At 34.8% G+C, this 23387-nt stretch overlaps 1 long non-coding RNA gene across 1 annotated transcript; it reads right to left on the bottom strand.

Moving 5' to 3' along the window:
- Positions 1-13051: 13051 nt before the first annotated feature.
- On the bottom strand, positions 13052-23357 carry LOC109178482. The gene is made up of 3 exons (XR_002053719.1): positions 23228-23357; positions 15943-15954; positions 13052-13061 (listed from the first exon to the last, which is right to left on the bottom strand). It is a non-coding gene; the product is annotated as an uncharacterized LOC109178482 (long non-coding RNA).
- Between the last annotated feature and the right edge of the window lie 30 nt (positions 23358-23387).

Genomic DNA, 23387 nt, shown 5'->3' on the forward strand with positions numbered 1-23387 from the left:
ATTTGATCGCAATCAAATTGGGGTATCATACACACATAACATATAGCAAGCACACGCAACCCACATTAACACATTGGGAAAGGGGAGAAAACATATAATGAAACCTATGCATGGTCATCCACATACTAGGAATAATCCTAAGGGGTTCATACTTCTTTCACATAGGTCAACGGGGTACCGATTTAACTAGCATGCAATACATAAGACACTTTTATCCTACGAATGGTACCCGAAACATCAAACTAGACTCAGGCACGATAAACGGAGTCCGTTGGGACACCTCAAGGGCCGGGGAAAACATCAAACGAGGAAACCACTATCCCGAAGTGGGAAAAACCAGCTGGTGGCTGATGGGTGGAGGACCACCCACCGGCTGCGCGCCGGCGGCGAAATACCGGGCAGCGGGTGCCCGGCGGGCAGTCGCCTACCCGCTGGCTGCTCACTGCTGGCAACGCCCAATTGGGGCAGCGGGTAGGTGGCTGGTTACCCTACCCCCACCTACCCCCCACTGACTCTTTTTCAATATATTGATCCCAGGATCTTTCGTGGAACCTGAAACCATGTTTAGATACTCTTAAACATAAAAGACGACACCACGTAGTCAAATAATGGATCAAAACCAAGAATCATATTGAACACATCCTAACATGACTTCTAAACATAATTAACACCCGAACATGCAAAATCCCACCCAATTATATCAAGAATATCATAATACGAAATCCCCAATTTAACCTAGGGCTCTAATCATATCCAAATCATCAAAATCATAGTTTATCTTTAAAATCAAGAACATCAAGATTTATCAAGAATCAACACACAATTATCAAGATCCTCTTATAATCATCAAGATTATCAAGATCAACACATAAGATCATCTCATCAACATCAAGATCATACCATCATCATCATAAAAGATTTATCAAGACACAAGCATAGAGAAGGAGCCAAAGAAGAAGATTATAGCAAAGAAAATAGGTTTCGTTGAGACATGGGTTACCTCTTAGCCTTAATTAGAATCCTTGGCTATAAAGGGTCTTTTTCTAAGATCTCCTCTTCTTGATTTCTCCTATGGGAATTCTTGGGAATTCTTGTTTGGTGAGAGCTATTGTGGTGTGAATTCTAGGTGCCTCCTATGTCCCTATTTATATATCTAAGAGTCCTAATTAGGGTATGAATGGTATGGGTTTACTAATTCTATTCCTTATATGACTAAGGGTTTGGTTTAGGGATGAGGGTCCATGGTCTATGGTGGACCCTTCCTAATTAATTAATGGATTTTAATTTCTCTTTTTAGGGTAAGTAATTAAATAATTAGTTTGGGTTAGAGGCCGTAATACGGGGTGTTACAGTTACGTTTCCCAACAGTTGGGTAAAGAATATAGACGCCAAAATCACCGAATTACTTCAGTGGAAGGAACATAGTGATCTCCCGGAAGCGCCTAAGATACGGTGACCCCGCCGCGCCATTCACTCAGAGGATCATGAGGGAACCTCTTCCTTCCAACTTTAAACCCCCAAGTGTCAAGCGATTTGACGGCTCGGAGGAACCGCAAGAGTAAGTCATAGCTTATCAGGCCACCATGATGCTAATGGGGTCATCGGAAGCCGTGATGTGTAAGGCCTTCTTTTCAACCTTGTCGGGTCAAGCCCAATGTTGGTTCACGAATCTGAAGGGTAACACCGTTGATTCTTTCCATGACCTGACTGTAAAGTTTATCACTCATTTCACGAGAGGGAAGAAGGGTCGGAAACACTTTACACATCTCACTACCGTGAAACAAGGTGTAGGGAAATCTTTAACATAATTCTTAGTCAGCTGGCGAGCGAAGGAGGCGGACGTAGAGGACATAGACGATAAATCAACCATCGTTATGTTCATAGATGCTTTAAGGGCTGGGGAACTCTATAAAATTTTGAAACATAAGACCCCGAACACATATGCCACTCTTTTGGCAAAGGCGAATAGATATGCAGAAGTAGAAGAAGGGGACCGACTCAAGGGGAACGAGGAAGAAATCCCCGCAAAGAAACACCAAGCTGGAGAACCAGATAAGAGAAATGGGACAAAGCCACAAGTAGAAAAGAACCTTATGAGGAGAGGAAAAGCCATGGTAGAGGTCGATACCCAGAATCCGATAGGGATACATAGGGAACCCCCTCCTTGGGCACCTCGCGGTCCCGTGAGGGCATCGCCCGTGATTCCCCTCACCCCCTGAAAGTGCGACCCAATGAAATACTAGCGTATGTCGAGAAATGTCAAATGGTCAGAGCACCCCCCCCTCCCCCGCCCCCGACCAGTACGACGAGGACATTGTGGCCTCCGACCGAGAGAAATATTGTCGTTTTCACCGACGATATGGGCATAGCATGGATGATTGCCAAGCTTGGAGGAAGGAAATAGAGACCCTCATCTAATTAGGTCAGTTGGAAAATTTCACCGACTGGAACATAATGTACTTGGGGAATGTATGGAAAATGGAAGCAATTGAACACCCCGGTCACCCAAATTTCCCTAATGAAAGCCCCGCAAAGGATTCAAGAGACAAAGGTAAACACCCAGTTATAAATGTGATTTTTGGAGGGTGGCCCTCCAAAGAGGACAAAAAGGAGTATGTGGGGTTTGTGGAGGACACACTCGTCTCAAAAAGGAAACGACAAGAAATAATTACTTTCTCAAACAATGACCTCCCGAGTAGAGGAATCTTATCCGGAGACGCTATGGTTATCTCAATGGAAATAAATGGGACGCTGGTGAAACGAGTTCTAGTAGACACGAGAAGCAGCGTAAATGTTATGTATCATGACGTATTCGTGAAGTTGGGGTTCATCTATGATCAACTCCGACCGATTAGAACTCCGCTTGTCGGATTCACCAGGGATATCATCGAAACCGAAGAGTCGATACGGCCTCCCATGGAGCTGCGTACTCCATTGAATATCCGAGAAGCAGAAATGGATTTCGTGTTGGTAAGAATGGTGTGTGCCCATAACATAATCCTACGAAGGCTAGGGTTAGTCGGCATTGGAGGGATCCTGTCAATGAAACATCTATGTTTGAAATTTCATAGACCCAAAGGGGTTGGGGTAGTACATGGAAACCAGTGATTGGCCCGCGAATGTTACCAGAAAATTTTCCAAAAAATGGGGTAAGAACAATTGCCCATACACATTGTGGAAGAGGAGGTAGAAAAAAGAATAATTAAGGAGGGGCTCGGAACCGGCTGTGGAATTGGAGGAAATAACGTTGGATCCATCTTGTCCGAACCGATGGGTAAAGGTAAGGATGGGGCTTGCAGAGAATATGTGCAAGGAAATTATTCAGGAGAGAGGCCGGCGAGCCCCAGCAAGGAGGGCCTTTCCATAAGCCATCTCTAGAATGCACATCATCTGAAGCGTTCCTTGCAATAACTCAAGTTGGGGGCGGACTAGATAAGCTTTAAGAAAGAAACAACCTCATAAGGTATCATATAAAGTTTATACATACGCATACGTTTATATATGAGTAAAGGATTATTCTGCTCCTGATGAATAATCTTTTTACTATTAATTTAGTTTATTATTTTTAATTAATAAATAATTTTTAATTAGTTAGTGTTCATATTTTTACATTTAGTTATGTTTTTTTTTTTTTTTTTTTAGTTTTTCTTAAATAATGAAAGAAGTGGGATTGTTATTAGAGGTGGCCACAGGCCGGTTCAAGGTCAAACCAACCCTGAATCAGCCCGAAAAAAGTGGGCTTGGGCCTCACTGGGCCTGAGGCGGGCTTAGCTCGAATCGAAATCGCCTTGTTAAGGGCCGGTTTAGGTTATTTTTAAAAAAATTCGAGGCCCAGCACGGAACCGGCCCATGGCCGAGGCCCCTAATCGGCCCAGGCACGAGCCCAGCCCAGGCCCGGGCAAACACAGCTATGGCAGCAAAGCATGCCAGCTTTGCTTCCATGGCTAAATGCCTAAAATTCTAAAAAAAAAATAGTAATTTTGATTGTGGCTGCTAGACTTAGGGCATCCCCAATAGGAGAATCTTTGGGGATTTTGGAACAATAAAATCTAACCTAATAAACTTTTAACTTATGGGGGTGTTGCATTTTGGAGAAAATTTTCTCCTGCAACACCCCACATTTTGTCAGCAGTGTCAGAATTTTATTAAAAAAAAAGGTGAGAGAGTGTCAGAATTTTATTTAATCTTTAAGTTATTATTGTTATTAAATTTATATTTATTAATTAAATTAAAATTCTTAATTATCAATAATAATATTATCAAATTTATAATTATAATTTTTAGAATGGTAATAAATAAAGAACTAATTAAAATATGGAGATAAAATGATGGGTCCACAAAAAGTTGTGAAAAACTTAAAACTTATGGGAAGAAGAGATTTTGTGATTGAGTGAGATAGTGAATGATGAACTGGATGTTGGGACCCACAAAAATCTGCGGTAAAATCCTCAACTATTGAGGATACCCTTACTACTCATCCCTGCAACGTGCAAAGGCCAAATATATTTGCCCGTCGCATGTAGCCTCTGTCATAGGCTAGACTAGGCTTGGCCTCCGGTAGAGGCTACTCCTGTTCTCGCCTTTCGGCCAGTGGAACGGCTAAATTTTTTTATTTTTCTTCTTTTTATTTACCATTTTACCCTATAAATACTCTTATCCAATTTATTTTTATCACACAAAAATTCTTAATCCGACACTTTCTTACTTCTACTCGCAACAATTCTCCATAAATTAAAAGCAAACCCAATTTAAAAGTCTTTTATAAATTTTTAATTTATCATCTAACATAATTTAGTGAGTAAAAATCAAATGAACTTTATAAACTATACTACATTTTATAATATTTATAAGTTATCAAATAATATTAAGTCAATAAGTCTTATATAAAGTTTTAATAGTATAAGACTACAAGTTCAAATGTATTTAACGTCATTTATAAATTTTAATTTAGTAGAAAATCATGTTAATTTTAAATTGTGAGATTAATAACAAAAATATTAATTTTAGAAAAGTGTATGACTGTGTGTAATGTGTATATATACATTAATTATTATTATTATACTAAGAGGTTGTAGTAACTTAATTGGAAAGAACATAAATTAGAAATTAGGATTAAAAGGTTAAGGTTTCAAATCTCATTTTAAACAAAAAAATATAAATTTATATAAAAAATTTATATATTTAAAAAAAATAAACAATATAATAAATTACGGGCCTAGCCCTGGATCAGCACACAAGAAGCCTTGGCCCAGGCTCGGGATCGGCCCGGACTAGGCCCGGCACGTGACCGACTCTAAATACTATGGGCCGGTCCCGAGCTGTGCTGGCCGAGGCCCAGGACCGGGCCCACACTTTGGCCAGCTCTACTTGTTATTATTACTTTGTATTATGAGTTTCTTTCTACAAATTAGTATTATTTTTGTAGCCAGCCATTATCTTGACCCAAACATGTTAAGCCCATTTGGTAAAATAAAATTCTATCCAGTAGTAATCAGCTTGGCAAATTATGTCCTGGAATCGTGTTCACCGAGAATGGTGAACACAAGGCAAAACGACGTCGTTTTTAGGCAAAAAAAAAAAAATTGCGGATGTGAAGTTAACGGCGCGCGTTGATCAAATTATGAATTTTCTGTTATGAGATTATGAATTTTCATAAAATTCATAATCTCATAACAGAAAATTCATAATCGCGTAACAGAAAATTCATAATCTCATAACAGAAAATTCATAATCTCATAACTGAAAATTCATAATCTTATAACAGAAAATTCATAATCTCATGGTTCCAAAGTGAATGTGTAGGCATGGTTCCAAAGTGAATGTGCAGGCATGGATTCATAATTTATGAATGTCCGTGATTTCGGACGGGAATGTGTAGGCATGGTTCCAAAGTGAATGTGAAGGCATGAAGTCATAATTTATGAATGTCCGAAATCATTGTTCACCTCAAATTAAAGTGAAACCGCAAAATGTGAAAATGAAGAAGAAAAGTCACGCAATTAATTAAGAAAAAAAGAAGAAGAAAGATAACGGTGTACTAACACCGTTGGAACCGTGTTCACCATGAATGGTGAACACGGTTCCATGACATAACGCTCCAATCAGCTTTGAGCAAGTTGAAGAGGAACAGATGTATCGTAGAGCTAATCGACCAATAGCGTAAATTTTGGGTTTTCTTTAGAATTAGTCGAAGCCCCTTTTGTCGTGAACAAACAGAGACGGTCTTTGGTCAGCAACTGAACAGCGAATGAGATGCCTTTGCAGCGAACAACAAACGCAGACTTCCGACAGAGCTGTTGATGCGAGGTAGTATAAAACAGAGGCCAAGTCGATCAAACGGGAGTCATTATTCATCACCGAATTTCATCACGAATCATCACCAATTTTCGCAGAAAAGTTTTCCAATCATAGAAGATTTTATTCCGGTGGACAGTAGCTCTATTCAATGGCAAAGTTTGGTGGAAGCAGATTGATTTTCGTGGTGGCGTGTGACGGTTGACGGAAATCCAAACAACAAGCATCTTCCTGGTTTATTTTCTCTCAATTTAATTCACTTAGCATTTTGTTTAATTGTCACTAGCAAGTTCTCAATTTTTGGTTCCATTCCAATTAATTGGTTTATTTTATTTAGTTCTCAATCCAAATTTGATTCTTAACTAGTGATTAGTGTTCATAATTTCCATGCGGCAATAACATTAATTTTTTCATGGCATTCTTCTGATTAAACACAACTTTTCTTTTCCTAGTTTAATCAATTCTGGCATTTAGTTTACGTGCTTATGTTTAATCCAAGTTGTCACTTTATAAGCATAATCAAATTTCCATTGTACTCCATTTATTATTTCAATTTGGTTTAGATAATATTTGGCAGGAACAAGCTTTAGGGCCCGTTTACTAACAGAAAATTATTCTTTGTTTTCGATTCTCTGTTTTCGAAAACTGAAATTGAAAACTTATTTACCTGTACTTATTATCGAAATCCATTCTCCATTTTCTAAATTAAAAACGTAATACATACATATATTTATAAGTTATTTCGTGACAAATTAAAATGTCATTAGAAAACATATTAATTGCAATAATTTAAAATAAGTTGTTTCGTGACGAAATGTTATTACAAAACATTGCAAATAAAATTGAGTACACCATCAATGATTATAATTTGCCCAGAGTGCATTTGCGATGTCCTCACGCAATTGTAGCATTTGATGTTGTTGGCTCATATCTAATTGTATGGTATCATTTCCACCACCACTACTACTCCCGCCATCATCCAAAATCATGTCTTGCGTTCCGTACATCATACCTAATTGATCATCCATATCTTCCAATGGAATAAAATTATGTAATGCACAACATGCAAGAGAAATTTGTCTTTGCCTAATCAATGGGTAACCATTAATGGACTTTAGAATTCGAAATCTTGCCTTTAAAACTCCAAAACACCGCTCAATTACATTCCGCAATGATGAGTGTCAATAATTAAATAGGGCTTGCTTATTTCGTATCCGTCCTTGCCCAATAAAGTCATTCAAGTGATAGCGCTCCCCGCGGTATGGTGCCAAAAAACTGGGTGCATTTGGGTAACCACCATCAGCAACGTAGTAATAACCTATTCAATTGAGAAAAAGAATATACTTAAGAAGTACTAAATTACGCTAAGTTAAATTATTGAAATTAATAAGTTATTCGAATACTCTTACCTTCAGGTGGCATAGAAAAATCACTTCTAGGCTTTGAAATTGCATCTAAGAATATGCGAGATTCATTCGCACTTCCTTCCCAACCCGCATGTACGAATGTAAACATCATGTCATGCGAGCAAACCGCCATGACATTTTGGGTCAACATTCCTCCTTTTCTACCTCGAAATGTGCTTTGCTTTGGTGCAGGTGCCCGAGCTGCCACATGTGTTCCATCTATAACACCTATACATTTTTATCACCAAGATTGTAAAATATTTATATTAGATACTTTACATAAATAATTGCATTAATTTTATTAAAGTTTTGTACAACTACCAACCATACCTTAAAATAAGGATACCATTTGGGATTTGCTAAAATTTTTGGTTGCACCGGTCCTCTATTAACGGGCTTGATGATTTCGTTTCCCAATAGTACAAGTGCACGTATGACACACTTCACACATTTATGTACAGTTCTAGTGGAATGTTGAAACCACTCAGCAATTATATGTTGTGAACTTCTATGCGTTAGAGCTAGGAGACCCATTACTAATTGCTCCTACACTGATATATGTCTTGTATCTTTTAGCGCATCCAACCCCTTCAATCTATCACATAACTTTTTGAACACACGGGGCACCATCCTAAAGATTCATAACACCTAGCAGGATTTCCATGCAAGATTTCATTTATGCAATCTTTACTTGAACGGATAGAGGTCCTACATGGAGTTTTTTCTACATCGTCCATCAATAAGCATGCAACAATAATGATAAGTACTAGTGTATAATCTTCTTCATCACTGTCACTAGAGCTATTAGAACTATAAGTCTATAACCATGTTCTGACATTACTCCTGCAATATGAAGTGTAATACACATGTGAAACAAAAATAGTCTTGACATTTAAAACTAACATTAGTGTTATTACAGATATAGTCATCAATTAGAAAATTAAGGCGGTCACAAAGTCCTAAGCATTAGCAAATTAAGGAGGTCACAAAGTCCTAAGCAGTAACAAGAACAACAACAACATACAAGTTCAACGCTTCACGTGAAAGATAACACCCAGTTACGTTGCCATTCAGGTGGCATTTCTATAAACGCTTCACGCATGTCAGGATTTGCCAACTACTGGATAGATGCATTAATGGCTTTAGAGGGAATCTCACTCATGTTTTTCAATATCTCAATACACACTTTCACACTGTATGGGTTACCCACTGCCTCCATACTCATCATACTTGCCTCTTCTCTAGCTTGTTGACAGGCTTGTTTTGAAGAAATACTCATACTAATAGTATCCAATGCATTGGCAAACTGTTCCTTCAATTTCTTGGTACCGCTCTTCTTGGTGCTACCAACAGTATTCAACAAATCATCCAAACTTCTTTTCCCTTTGGAACTAGTACCACCTTCAGTAAAAACTGATGATGGCATAGCACTATGCAAGAACTCATCTTCATCATCGCGTTCCTCATCAAAGTTTGGTTGCCTTTGTGTGGAATATTTGGCAAGACCTCCAGTAGCAACAGATCGGGCAAACACCTCAGTCATTAACTCATAGTGTTTGCAACCATTTCGCTTAAAAGTCTTGAATTTAGGATGCTTCTGTTTCAACCATAAATATATGTATTATTAAAGTATACAATTGAATGAAATAATTCAGTATCAATATAAACTAATAGAACAAGAAGTTTCTGTTTCATACCGTGTAGAATTTATTCCATGTATCCTCACATGCGTGCACAGTGTTGGTAGATGGATTGTATATTACCCCGGTATGAGCAATCAACTCAGAAAACTGACTGTACATCATTTTCAACATATTCATCTTTCCTTTAAGTTTTAAGAGCCTGTAGCATAACCCAGTGGAATTTAACATCTCACGAACAATTTCAGCCCATTCTGAAGGCTTGAATGAAAGCTTTCCATCCGTACTTTTTTTGACACTTTCATTTAAAATACTCAAAAATTGTACAACGGCCGTATTAGACCATTTTGCCTCATCATCATTGCTTTCTGTGACGTTATTCATCTAAGCATTAGTAGAGTTTTCACATGATGTGTTATAGACTCAAAAATACTCAAGTCAAGAGCTCTAAACTTTTCAGTTTGAACTGTTATTATAGCTTGAATATAGCAAGTATATTAGATTCAATTTTTTTTTTTTTAAGATTCCATGTCCACAGGCCAACTAATTGGACATTAGACAACATTATTTAGCAGAAACACAAGAACATTAATGCAACAGGAATGAACAAACAATACTCCATTAACGAAAAACCCTCAACGCTACTGCTTTTCTACTTTATCTTCCTGTTTCCATCAGCTTTGAAGAACAGACTTTGGTGAACCACGGGCAAAAGTAGCCCTAACAAACTTCTGGTAGATAACAGAACCACAGCCAATCTCAAACTCTTCAATGCTTTTCTCACTGAGGTAAATTTAGATTCAATTGATTAAAATAATATGATAACCAATGAAAGTTCCCCCCCTTCACTGTTCTTTAAATTTATGTATGTAATAAACAATAAAACAGTTTGAGACCACTAAAGTATTAAGTATGTGTTTATGTGAGCATTTAGGTATGAGGAACATAAAGTAAATGAGAACAACAACTAACTCCAAGCAAAGATAACAACAAATAGGGAGGAACGTAGCTAAATACAAACAAAAATCTTCATATTTAGAATGTGGTGATGGACACGATCCAACCGATGATTTTGGTGACTCCGTCTTTTGGAGTGAATCAAGCACCACCCGACACCCTCTTTCACACCCAGACTTTCTAATATCAAATATCAAGCAATAAATAACAATAATAAATTTTTAATATAAAAAAGAGGGTGCAGGTTCGAAAGAGAAGAAGAAAGTGCAGGTTCTAATATCAATAGTTCAATAAAAACAAAATTACTTGGCTTGTGGGGACTGCCGACTGGAGTACTGCCGTCCAGGTTCAAATGTGGACTGTGAGATAGACGATGGCCTGAGGAATGGCGGGTGGGTGTGAGACAATGGCCTGAGGAATCGCAATAGACGGAAGCAGCAGTTGGAGAAGAAAGTAAAGTGGAGAAGGAGGGTGGGTGTGAAAGGGACAAAGAAAGTAATGAAGGAAAATGGAGGGTGGTTGGACTAACATTAACATAGAGAAGAAAGGAGAAAAATAAGGAAGAAAGAATAAAATCTGGCTGGCAGGATTCGATGGTACTACCTCTACTGTTCACGCGTGTGTTTTCACTTTTGAAAACAAGTTTGGATTGTGTTTCTGATTTCTTGCAAAAGACAATAGTAAACACCTTTGACTATTTTCCATTTTCAATTTCCGAAAATTCTCAAAAATTTCCGGTAAGTAAATGCCCCCTTAGTTTTCCTGGTTTTTCTTTATCTCCAATTCGTACTGCTCTTTGTTTAAGTTCTTTAATTCACAAATTGTGAGCACACTGCTTTAACACTTCAATTCCCAAGTACTTAGCTCACTTTTAATTATTGACTTTAAATTGCGTCCCTAGTTTTTTCCACTTTGGTTGAAAGTTGATATTCTAGTTCCTAGTGATACATTTGTTTACCTTCCTAAGCATTTGAATTCAATTACTTTGCTTTTGAATTTATTTTTGGCATTAAAATTATCAAGTTAGTTATTTTCAAGATTACAAATTGCATTGTTACAATTCTCTGTGGGATCGACCCTTGCTTTGCACACTACCACTACAGTTGACTCGTGCACTTGCGAGGACATATATTAAAATTGTCCATCAATTTTTAGCGTCGTTGCCGGAGAATTTGTTTACTGTGCAATTTTATTTCTTTTGTTTAAATAATTGTTAATATTCAATTCAAAAAAAAAATCACTTTATATTTATTTTTTTGCTTTCCCTATTCCCTTTATTTACTTTTCCCCTTTCTTATTAATTTCATGATTGTTTTTTTCTTACTATTATTGCTATTTTTTCCCTTTTTTTTTGTCTAGCACTTTAAATTTGCATTCAAGTTTGTTTCCCCCCCCTTACTTAATATTACCGTTTTTTTTTTAAAAAAAAAAAAAAAGAGTAAAGAAGTACTTAATAATTGTTTAGTTTTCTCTATTTCTCTTTTACTCTTTCTTGATTATCTTATTTATTTATTTGTTTACTTGTTTGATTTTATTTATTTATTTATTTATTTTTGTTATTTTACTTCTTTATTTTATGCAGGGGCGTCGTTCTTTAAACCCTAAATTGTTACCTTTAGACGATCATATTGATAAGAAAAAGAAAAAAAATATTACTTTTTGAAAATCCAATTTTTGAACCACAAGAAATAACAACAACCATGGCAGCACTTCCTCCACGCAATACTAACCCTAACCCCAACCTCAGGCTAATGAAAGACTTTGGTAGGCCCCAAGTAGGAACTTCACTATCTTGTATAGTGCTTACCAATGTAGGCCGGAATTATGAGCTAAAGACGGTCCACTACAATCAATTACCGTCTTTTCATGGTTCAACAACCGAGGATGCCCTTACCTTCATCAGGGATTTCTATGGGGTAGTCCAAAACTTTCTGTTGAATGACCTGACAGAGGATGAATTGAGAATGAGGTGTTTCCCGTACACCTTGAAAGATGCAGCAAAGACATGGTTCATTTCTCTCACGCCTGGATCCCTTCGGACATGGCCGGAGGTGTACAATAAATTCATAGGTAAATTCTATTCCCATGCTAAAACTTCTGAATTAAGAAGAAAAATTGCAAATTTCTCGTAAGCTAAAGACGAGCCGTTCTATGAGGCATGAGAAAGGTTCAAAATGTTGTTCATTCAATGCCCTCACTATGGTTACCCATTGGAGCTGCAAAACCAAACCTTCTATGATGGTTTGACCCAAACTTGCCAATCAATAGTTGATAATGCGGCTGGAGGTGCCATGGGTGAAAAAACTGCGGGGGAAACCTTAGCATTTTATGAAATGCTAGGAGCAAACTCCCAACAAAAAAGCATAAGGGGACAGACACCATGTTCGTATGTGCCCCCTAAGTCTAATGTTCCCCCAGTTCCATTTCCTGGTAGATTGAAAAATTCAAAATTTGATAAATCATTTTCTGAAATTTATGATTTGTTGTCAAAAGTGCATGTAAATTTACCTTTGTTAGACATGATTAAAAATATGCTTGCCTATGCTAAGTTTTTGAAAGAATTGAACACTAGAAAGCGTAGGTATGAACATAATGAAAAAGTTTTCATGTCTAAAACCGTGAGTGCTGTTTTGCAAACTGACTTGCCCCCAAAATTAGAAGACCCTTGTAGTTTCATAATAACTATCACTGTGGGGAATGCTAAGAAAGAAAAAGCAATGCTTGATTTAGGGGCAAGCATTAACTTGATGTCATATTCTGTCTACTTGCAATTAGGTCTGGATAAATTGAAATCTACTACAATGTCCCTCGAACTTGCTGATCGCTCTGTTAGATATCCTAGGGACGTTGTAGAAGATGTTTTGGTCCAAGTTGATAAATTAATAATTCCTGCTAATTTTGTTGTGTTAGACATAAATAAAAAGTGTAATCATGAGAAGGACATGCCTCTTTTGCTTGGCCGACCTTTCATGGCCACAGCAAAAACAATGATTGATGTCTAGAATAGAAAATTAACTATGACTGTGCTTAACAAAATTGTTGAATTTTCTATTCTGAATCAATGAAATTGCCTGAAAATGACAATAGTCATTGTTTTGTTATAGATGTTTTAGATTCAATAATTTCTGCTGAGTTTTTAGATGAATATCCATTGAAGGTCGAAGAAACTGAAGCTGATGAAGTGGAACTCAACCAAAGCCCAATAAAAGAGGGGAGTGGTGAAAGAGGTTCAGTTACAGGCTATCTGGAGCAATTCAAGGGAACACATCATCCCTCAATTGAAGCTGAAGTTTCACCCAAGCTGGAACTGAAACCTCTTCCTAATTCTTTAAAATATGCTTTATTAGGTCCAAATAATACTTATCCTGTAATAGTTGCTTCTAACCTTTCACATGAGCAAGAAACAAGTATACTAGAAGTTTAAAAAAATATATAAAAGTGCAATTGGATGGATAGTATGAGATATTAAAGGAATAAATCCAACGGTGTGTATGCACCGAATCCTACTTGAAGAAGGAGCAACTCCTGTCCGTCAACATCAGCGCAAGTTAAATCTAAACATGAAGGAGGTTGTATGCGCTGAAGTCCTAAACTTGCTGGACTCAGGTATTATTTACCCAATTTCAGACAATGGGTAAGTCCAATTCATGTAGTGCCAAAAAAATATGGGATTACTGTGGTTACTAATGAAAAAAAATGGATTAATCCCAACTAGAACAGTAACTGGGTGGCGCATGTGCATATATTACAGAAAATTAAATGTCGCCACTAAAAAAAGATCATTTTCCTTTGCCCTTTATTAACCAAATGTTAGAAAGATTAGTTGGGCATGCTTATTATTGTTTTCTTGATGGCTTTCAAGGTTATTTTCAGATTCCTATTGCACTTGAAAATCAAGAAAAAAACGACATTTACATGCCCTTTTGGCACTTTTGCTTATCGCAGAATGTCATTTGGGTTATGTAATGCACCTGCGACCTTTCGAAGGTGTATGATGTCAATATTTTTTGATATGATTGAAAGATATGTTGAAGTGTTTATGGATAATTTTTTCCTGTTTGGTGATTCTTTTGATGACTGCCTTGCTCATTTATCTTATGTGCTTGAAAGTGTGTCAAAATGAACTTAACCCTAAGTTGGAAAAAAAAGTAATTTCATGGTTAAAGAGGGCATTGTTTTGGGGTATATAATTTCTGACAAGGGAATAGAGGTTGATAAGGCTAAAATTGATGTTATTTCTAAATTACCTCCCCCTACATCTGTAAAAGAAGTGCGAAGTTTTCTTGGTCATGCAGGTTTTTACAGACATTTCATAAAAGACTTTTCAAAAATTTGTAGGCCTTTATGTAGCCTGCTTGCAAAAGATTTTGTTTTTAAATTTGATGATGAATGCTTATCTATTTTCAACTTTTTGAAAGAAAAATTAACTTCTGCTTCCATTCTTGCTGCACCTAATTGAGAGTTTCCTTTTGAAATAATGTGTGATGTATCTGATTATGCCATAGGTGCTGTTTTAGGACAAAGAATTAATAAAATGCCTTATGTGATTCATTATGCAAGTAGAACTTTGGATAATGCTTAGGTTAACTACAGAACTACTGAAAAGGAGTTGTTGGATATAGTCTTTGCTTTAGAGAAATTCCGTTTTTACTTGATTGGTTCTAAAGTGATTGTTTATTCTAATCATTCTGGTCTAAAATTTTTGCTGGCTAAAAAAGATGCTAAACCAAGACTAATAAGATGGATTTTATTGCTGCAAGAGTTTGATTTAACTATCAAGGACAAGAAAGGGTGCGAGAATTTGGTCGCTAACCATTTATCTCGTTTACCCGAGGCAGCTAATAATTGTCCTAATTCTGATATTCTTATCAACAATGTTAAAAAAGACGCTAGGCACCGATTTACTTTTTTTTTAATTATTTTTTATTTTTTAAATTAAACATTAGAGACTTGAGACATTATGGTGAGTTTTCAAAAAAAAAAAAGATATTAGTGTGTGACAACTGATGTTCCGAAATCCCAACAACCATGCATTGATATAACCAAAAAGTAAAAAAACAACACTACTGTAGTTCTCAAATCTCAACAAGCATTGAGATACCCAAAACGTAAAAAGCAACACTCAACCATCTTTCAGATTTCAAGCATTTCAGATTTTCAGTCCATGAGAAGAGAAGAGTTGCGTCTTCTCGAGTTCTAATAGAATCATTCAACCAACAAGACAACATGGCCGTTGATTTGAGCGCAGAGGTCGCTTCCATGGTTGCCGACATGAGCCGGCGATTGGCGGAGGAGCGTGGTCGCGTGGGTGACGCTTCGGAAGCGGAGGCGGATGGGCGTGGTCGGCGAAGTCTCGATTTAACTTCTGACTTCGGCGAAGTCTCGATTTAATTCCTACTTCAAACTTCTGACTTTCTTCTGAAGTCTCGATTCTTAGCGCAAAAAAAAAAAAAAAAAAAAAAAAAAAAAAAAGATGAAGGTTGGGACGGATCGGCAGGCTAGGCGGTCTAGGCGCCGCCTAAGCAGCTGGCTGCGGAGGAGGTCGATTCCGGCCTTCCTCAACCCGGCTAATGGCCGCTTAGGCGCGATTTTTGCAACACTGCCTATCAATGACAGGTTTCCAGGTGAACAGTTGCTTTCTTTACAGCATAAAGAACCTTGGTATGCAGACATTGTGAATTATTTAGTCTCGGGTCAATTTCACCCAGACTTAAATTCACAAGGAAAAAAATATTTTCTTTTCAAAGCAAAACATTTTTTTAGGATGAGCATTATTTGTTTAAAATTTGTCCTGATCAAATAATTCAAAGGTGTATTCCTAAGTTTGAACAGCAAAATATTTTGAATCACAGTCACACTTTAAATTGCGGAGGTCATTTTAGTGGGAAGAAAACTGCATCGAAAGTTTTGTAGTCTGGTTTTTATTGGCCCACTTTGTTTAAGAATACATATGAATTTTGTGCTAAGTGTGATAGACGCCAGAGGATTGGTAATATAAGTAAGCGTCATGAAATGCCCCTCTCAAATATTCTAGTTATTGATCTGTTTGATGTTGGGGGAATTGATTTCATGGGGCCATTTCCTACTTCCTTTGGTTATAATTATATTCTTGTGGCTGTTGATTATGTATCAAAATGGGTTGAAGATGTAGCCACTAGGACAAATGACAGTAAAGTTGTTTTGAAATTTCTAAAAGGTATTTTTGCCAGGTTTGGGACACCCAGAGCTATTATTAGCGATGAAGGTACCCACTTCTGTAATAAACTTTTTGCAGTTCTTCTGAAAAAATATGGCATTACTCATAAAGTAGCTACTCCATACCATCCACAAACCTTTGGTCAAGTAGAGGTGAGTAACAGACAAATCAAAGGAATTCTGGAAAAAACGGTGAATCCTTCCGGAAGGATTGGGCCATCAAGCTGAATGATGCACTGTGGGCTTACAGGACAGCCTACAAGACCCCAATTGGTATAAGCCCATACAGGTTGGTATTTGGGAAAGCTTGTCATTTGCCAGTAGAGTTAGAACACAAAGCCTATTGGGTTATTAAATTCCTAAATTTTGATTTGCAGAAGGCTGGTGGAATTACAAAACTAAATTTGAATGAATTAGATGAAATAAGGAATGAGGCCTATGAAAACTCAAAACTCTATAAAGAGTGGACTAAAGCTTACCATGATAAATTTGTTTTGAGGAAAAATTTTAAACTTGGGATGAAAGTTTTGTTATTTTACTCTCGTTTGAGATTGTTTCCAGGTAAGTTAAAATCTAGGTGGACAGGGCCTTTTGTGGTACGTGAAGTATTTTCTCATGGTGCCTGTGAGATTGAAAATCCAGAAACAAGTGAAAAATTTAAGGGAAATGGGCAAAGACTAAAACAGTACCTCGATGGTGATCCCTTAGTCCAGAGTATTGAATGGATAGAGTTGCAGGACTTTGAATGCCCATGTGTCTAGCTACAGACAATAATTGAAGCGCTATTGGGAAGCAACCCAATTCTCTTTCCCTTTCACCTTTATTTCATTTTGTTGTGTTTCACTTATAATTTTTGTTCTCAACATTGAGGACAATGTTTGAAATAAGTATAGGGAAGGGATCTTTATTTTAGAATATTTGACATTATTTTTTTTTTTTAAAAAAAAGATTTTACTTTTAAAAACAACTAGTATTTGCGCTCGTGCGTTGCACGGAATGAATTTGTTATAATATTTTAAAAATATTTAGATCGATATACAATTGTATAAATTATAACATCGAATATTATATAGTATAATTTAAGAATTGAGTTGCACCGGTTATGTTTTCTGATGTTATCAATGCTTGAATTCGAGTAAATAATTGCCCAATTAATAGCTAACGTGTAGATATACGCATTCGATGCTGCAACTTCAGAGATTTTATATATCAGTATTTAGAATTTGTATTAATTGAGCTATTTAGCTCGTTGTCTAGCAACTCAGTTATAGAAATTATTTATACGGAAGATATATTTTCTATATAGATATATAGCAACGGATTATACATTATTTATATCAATCACTTGAATTATACATTATTGAAAATCTCTTTCTAGACGATATTGGTAGTAGTAACGGAATTTTATCCATCCTCGTTTAGAGTTAAAACCATCAGACCATCAGACCATCAGGATGGGTGACTCGGGAAAAAGTCACATACAATTAACCGTGATTAAAGACTGGTTTTTTCAGTAATAACTCAACGTGAGTTAGTGTTTGACCCTGACTTTTGTTGATAGTCATGGCATATGCGAGCATCAACTTGAATTGTTTTCGTTAGAACTTGAAGGGCAATCTCGTATCAGAAGGGTGAAAGCATTTTAATTGAAGATTTTACTTTTATTAATAGTATAGATATAGATTTGTGTAAATAATAATTAATAAATTATTATTTTCTTATAAAATTACATAGAATTTCAAATGGATTTTCTCATTTATTACGCAGAATTTGTTTCCGTTATTCTCACAATTATAATGGTTTAATTATTCTCAGAATTTGATAACCATTTTCCATTTTAAGTACATATTAACTTTAATTTGTGTTAAAAATTTATTAAATATTAGTTAATTTTCATATAAAATTTTGTTACCAATTAAACTTTATTAATTTTTTTTACCAATTAATTAATATTCATATAAATTTGGGCAGGAATGTTGAAGATGAGGATTTTACTTTTATTAATAGTATAAATTGATGTGAATAATAATTAATAAATTATTATTTCTTTATAAAATTATGCATAATTTCAAACAAATTTTCTCATTTGTTACGTAGAATTTGTATCCATTATTTTCACAATTATAATAATTTAATTATTCTTAGAACTTGGCAACCATTTTCCATTTTTATGTACATATTGACTTTTAATTTTTGGTAACAATTCATTAGATTTTTTTTTTTTTGAACTCGTAACAATTCATTAGATATTTGTTAATTTTCATATAAAATTTTGTTACCAATTAAGCTTTATTAGTTTTTTACTAATTTATTAATATTCATATTAATTTGAGCTGGAATGTTGTAAAGGATGATTTTACTTTTATTAAAGTCATTTCACTAAGGAAATTAAAACTAATTAAAATAAATCAAATCATGCTATATTTATTTGTAACTGTATATTAATTTCATTTTGAAATCATTGGTTCACATATTTGAATTATTTATTTTTTCTTTAAGTATTCTCATTGTAAACATAAATGATATTGCAATAATTAATTTAAGATATTTATCAAATTTTATTTTTTTAAAATATAAAATTTTTTCATGTTTAGGGATTAAAAAATATTTTAAAATTATTTTTTATTAGTAAGTATTTTTATTTTAAAAATATTTTCGAGCAACCCAAACGCTCCCTTAGTCTTTAATAAAAAACTAAAAAATAAAAGTTATTTCATTAATAAAATTAAAACTAATGAAAGTAAATCTAATCATGCTATATTTATTTGTAAATGTATATTAATTTCATTTTGAAATCATTGGTTCACATCTTTGAATTATTTATTTTTTTTCTTTAACTATTATAAACAGAAATTATGATATTTATCAAATTGTATTTTAATGAAATATAACATTTACACATGTTGTGAGAGGTTATAAAATATTTTGAAATTGTTTTTTATCAGTATGCATTTTTATTTTAAAATATTTTCCAGCAATTCAAACACTTTCTTAGCCTCCCATAAAAAAACCGATAAAAAAAAGTCATTTGATTATAGAAATTAAAACTAATTAAAGTAAATCTAATCATGCTATATTTATTTACAACTGTATATTAATTTCATTTTGAAATCATTGATTCATATATTTGAATTTTTTTAATTATTATAATTTATGATATTTATCAAATTGTAATTTTTTAAATATAGTGTTTTACCCGTGCGTTGCACGGAAATTTTTTTGTTATTATGAATTTAAAATTTAAATAAAAAAATAAAAATATGTTAAAATGTACAATATAATAATATAGTTGGACTTTTATATATTTGTTCAAGTATCTATTTTCATAACATACAAAATTAAAATTTAAATTTTGTATGGTTAATATAATATCTAATCATGTACATATTTAGATAAATTTAAAGAATAAATTCATATAATTTAGTTGATTTATTCCAAATTGTATTTCATATATATTATAATTCAAAAAATATGAATAATAATAACTAAGAGAACTGTACATAGCAATCAATAAAAAATGTAAATTCTAAATTTTGTACGAATAAATATAAACTCTAATGGGATGCATATCCTTATATGATTGTATAATACATTGTATATACACCAAATATTTATTAATATGTATATAGAAAAATTCTATAATATAATTTCATTAATTATAATTTATATTGATAAATTTATACTTAAAAAATTATATTTAGAAATTTAAAAAGTGTATGTATGTATATTTTAAAAAATTATAAATATTGATGTTTTGTTAATTTTATAATTTCATTTCATTATTATATTTTATATTTTATTAATTATAATTTAAAGAACTTGTCACAAACATTTCTATATAAGAAATCTTATATTTCTCAATTTCATTAATTATATTAATTATATTAATTATTGTTCTCTTCCAATATTTGAATACATTACCATAAAATTACAATAATAATTTCACAAAAGAAAGAAAAAAAAATTATGAGAATAATTACCTTTTATAAAAATTAGGATATTGTTAGGAATAAAATGTAAAGTTTTGATGAGCCGAATGTATTTTTGAAAAATCAAGTAGTCCCCAATTTTATTTTTTTTGAGTCAGTTTTGAGTCCACAAAGTATGGTGTACCCATATCATGCAACACACTTACAAGTCTTGAAGATCATAATTTATTTGAAGAGTTAAGCGGGATTATAGCTTAACACATTTATGTTGCATACAAATCATCAAGAATCATGCTAGAAAAGTTGGATGATACGCGTGTGAACTATACCAAAAGATCCTTAGTTTGAATCGACGAGACTAAGTAGCTTGGGAGACTATCCAAGTGGGAGACTAAGTAGCTTTGGGACTGACCAAGAAGGAGACTAAGTAGCTTGGAGACTAACCAAGTAAGAGACTATGCACTTGGAACACTAACCACGTTGGAGACTATGCACTTGGGAGACTAACCAAGTTGGAGACTAAGTAGCTTGGGAGACTAACCAGGTTGGAAACTAAGTAGCTTGGAGACTATGCAAGGTGGAGACTAAGTAAAAAAGGAGACTAAGCATCATGAAATGAAGGAATGCACCAGTCTCACAGAAGCTATGCACCAAATGAAGAAACACACCATGCAAGGTGGACCAAGCACAAAACCGAAACAGAGCACCTCACCATGCACAGCCATAAAGTTTTTATAGAGGTTCCAATATATCATTCTACATGGATTGTGAATATGAAAATGCTGATATAATTTTATCTGAACAACAACTTTTTCACGATGGAACCAGAGACGCTCGAAGAATGCTGATTCACAGAGATATATTACCATACTCAAGCAAGAATCAGCAGATGAATTATTTGATCAACTTGATATGTCAGAACATTTATGAAGGACAAGAAATGTCAAGTTTGCCGCGCCAAACTTTTTCAAATCTTGGAGGCTACAAATTTCAAGACATGGCAACGGGCAAAATATTCAAATTGTCTGACAAAAGGTGAATGACTACTGCCTAAACATTTCAGATCAAGTTGACAACTTTATTTTGATCAACTACATACGAAGATGGACGATCGAGATCGAAAGTTGATCAACAGGCAAATAGCTTTCATTGGCTATAAATTGTCCAAACAGACTTGAAAACAAGCACGACGGATCGATTAAGATATACAAGCAAGAGAAAAGAAAGCATTCATTCAAATCAGCCAAGAAGAGAAACAGAGCTTCATAGAATTAGGGGGGTGCATCGGTCGATCGGGGCGGTTCGGGTGGGCGGATGGGCAACCCTTTTGGATTTCGGATATCATTATTTAAATCCTATTTCGTTTTTTAATCAAAGAAATCTATTCGGTTTGACTGAACTTCGGTTGGGGTCGGTTCGGTCGGATATCCGAACCAATTTCGGATAGTTTGATAATAATGAAATAAAGGAAAAGCACTACAAAATTGAACAAAACAGTGTAAATATAAAAAGTTAATATAACATACATGCAATTACATTTTACTCTAACTGCAATTACATGCCAAAATACTACTGAATATGCACTTAAGTCAAAAAATTATCCTTGCAAATTGCAATTACATGCCAAAAAAGTACTGAATATTCCAAGTTCCTACTTCCTAGTCTTCCTAGAGTTCCTAATCTCTTCCTATTGTTCTTCATCTTCCTGTAAACACTCAAAACTTAAGCAAAGTTAGCAATAAGTCAAAATGCCAAATAGCAAAAATAAGTTATTGAGCAACAGAATATCATTAGACAGTTATAATTTATAAACTTGGCTCAGTAAGCTTTTTATCCATATCAAAGTTAGGATTAAGGGGAAATTGCTACAACATCCCCATGAGGATAGAGCAACATACCAGCTTAATCCCTTATTTTTCAGATCATTGGTGGAAGCTTTCATCATGGCCATAATATAATAAAAGTATAAAACATAAACAAATTGTAAAATGTGCCAACTTACCAACAATGTAACAACTTACAATGGCAGCAACTAATTTAATTAGTTACCAAGCCAGCTGCAAGCAAGCCTCATGAGTCATGAATAACAGGCAAACAGCATAAATGTATTACAGAATACATTCAAACAGAAACAGCAGTATAAAGTATAAAGTACAAAGCATAGCATTACAGGAATTGTAGCAAGTGTAGAACCACCACTCCTTCCAGTTCCACTGCCACCATCAGTACTAATTTCTGCAACAACAAAAAATTATAAGGAAAATAGGAAATAACAAATTGTTAAAAAAAAAATAAAATAGAATGTGTTACCTTGTTCAAATCTCTCCAATTCCTCCAGATTTTCCTCAATTGATAATGGGGTATTTGATAGCCTAAGCCAATCCTGCGTACAGACCAAAGCTTCCACAATTTTAGGAGTTAATGAACTCCTAAAAGGATCCAAAACCCTACCAGATGTACTGAAGGCAGATTCTGATGCAACAGTAGATATTGGTATAGCTAAAACATCCCTAGCTATCTTAGAAAGGATAGGAAACCTTTCAGCATTCAACTTCCACCATCTAAGTATGTCAAAAGAGGTTTCTTCTTCAAGTATTGCCTCAGCAAGGTAAATTTCTAACTCAGTTTTTTTCATTCCCCCACTCTCCAATCTTTGTTTCTTAATCTGTGACTTTAACAAATGTTGGGGCCTCCCAACTGTAGACTGTGAAAAATCAGTAGGAGTACTGACAGGAGTAGAGGCAGGAGTAGAGACAGGAGTAGAGGCAGCATAATCATTAAACAACTCTTTCAAGGCTGCAATCACTTTCTCATAGTATGGTTTACCTTTTTCCTCACCATACATGTGATTCATCTGTGTTGCCATGTACTCTAACTTGTCTCTTGGGTCTAGAATGTTTGCAAAGAATATCATCAAGTTCATTTTATCTATATCCCCCCAATATTTCTCAAATTTAACCTTCATA

Source organism: Ipomoea nil, unplaced genomic scaffold, assembly GCF_001879475.1.
Source record: "Ipomoea nil cultivar Tokyo-kokei standard unplaced genomic scaffold, Asagao_1.1 scaffold0848, whole genome shotgun sequence".
NCBI classification, from domain to species: domain Eukaryota; kingdom Viridiplantae; phylum Streptophyta; class Magnoliopsida; order Solanales; family Convolvulaceae; genus Ipomoea; species Ipomoea nil.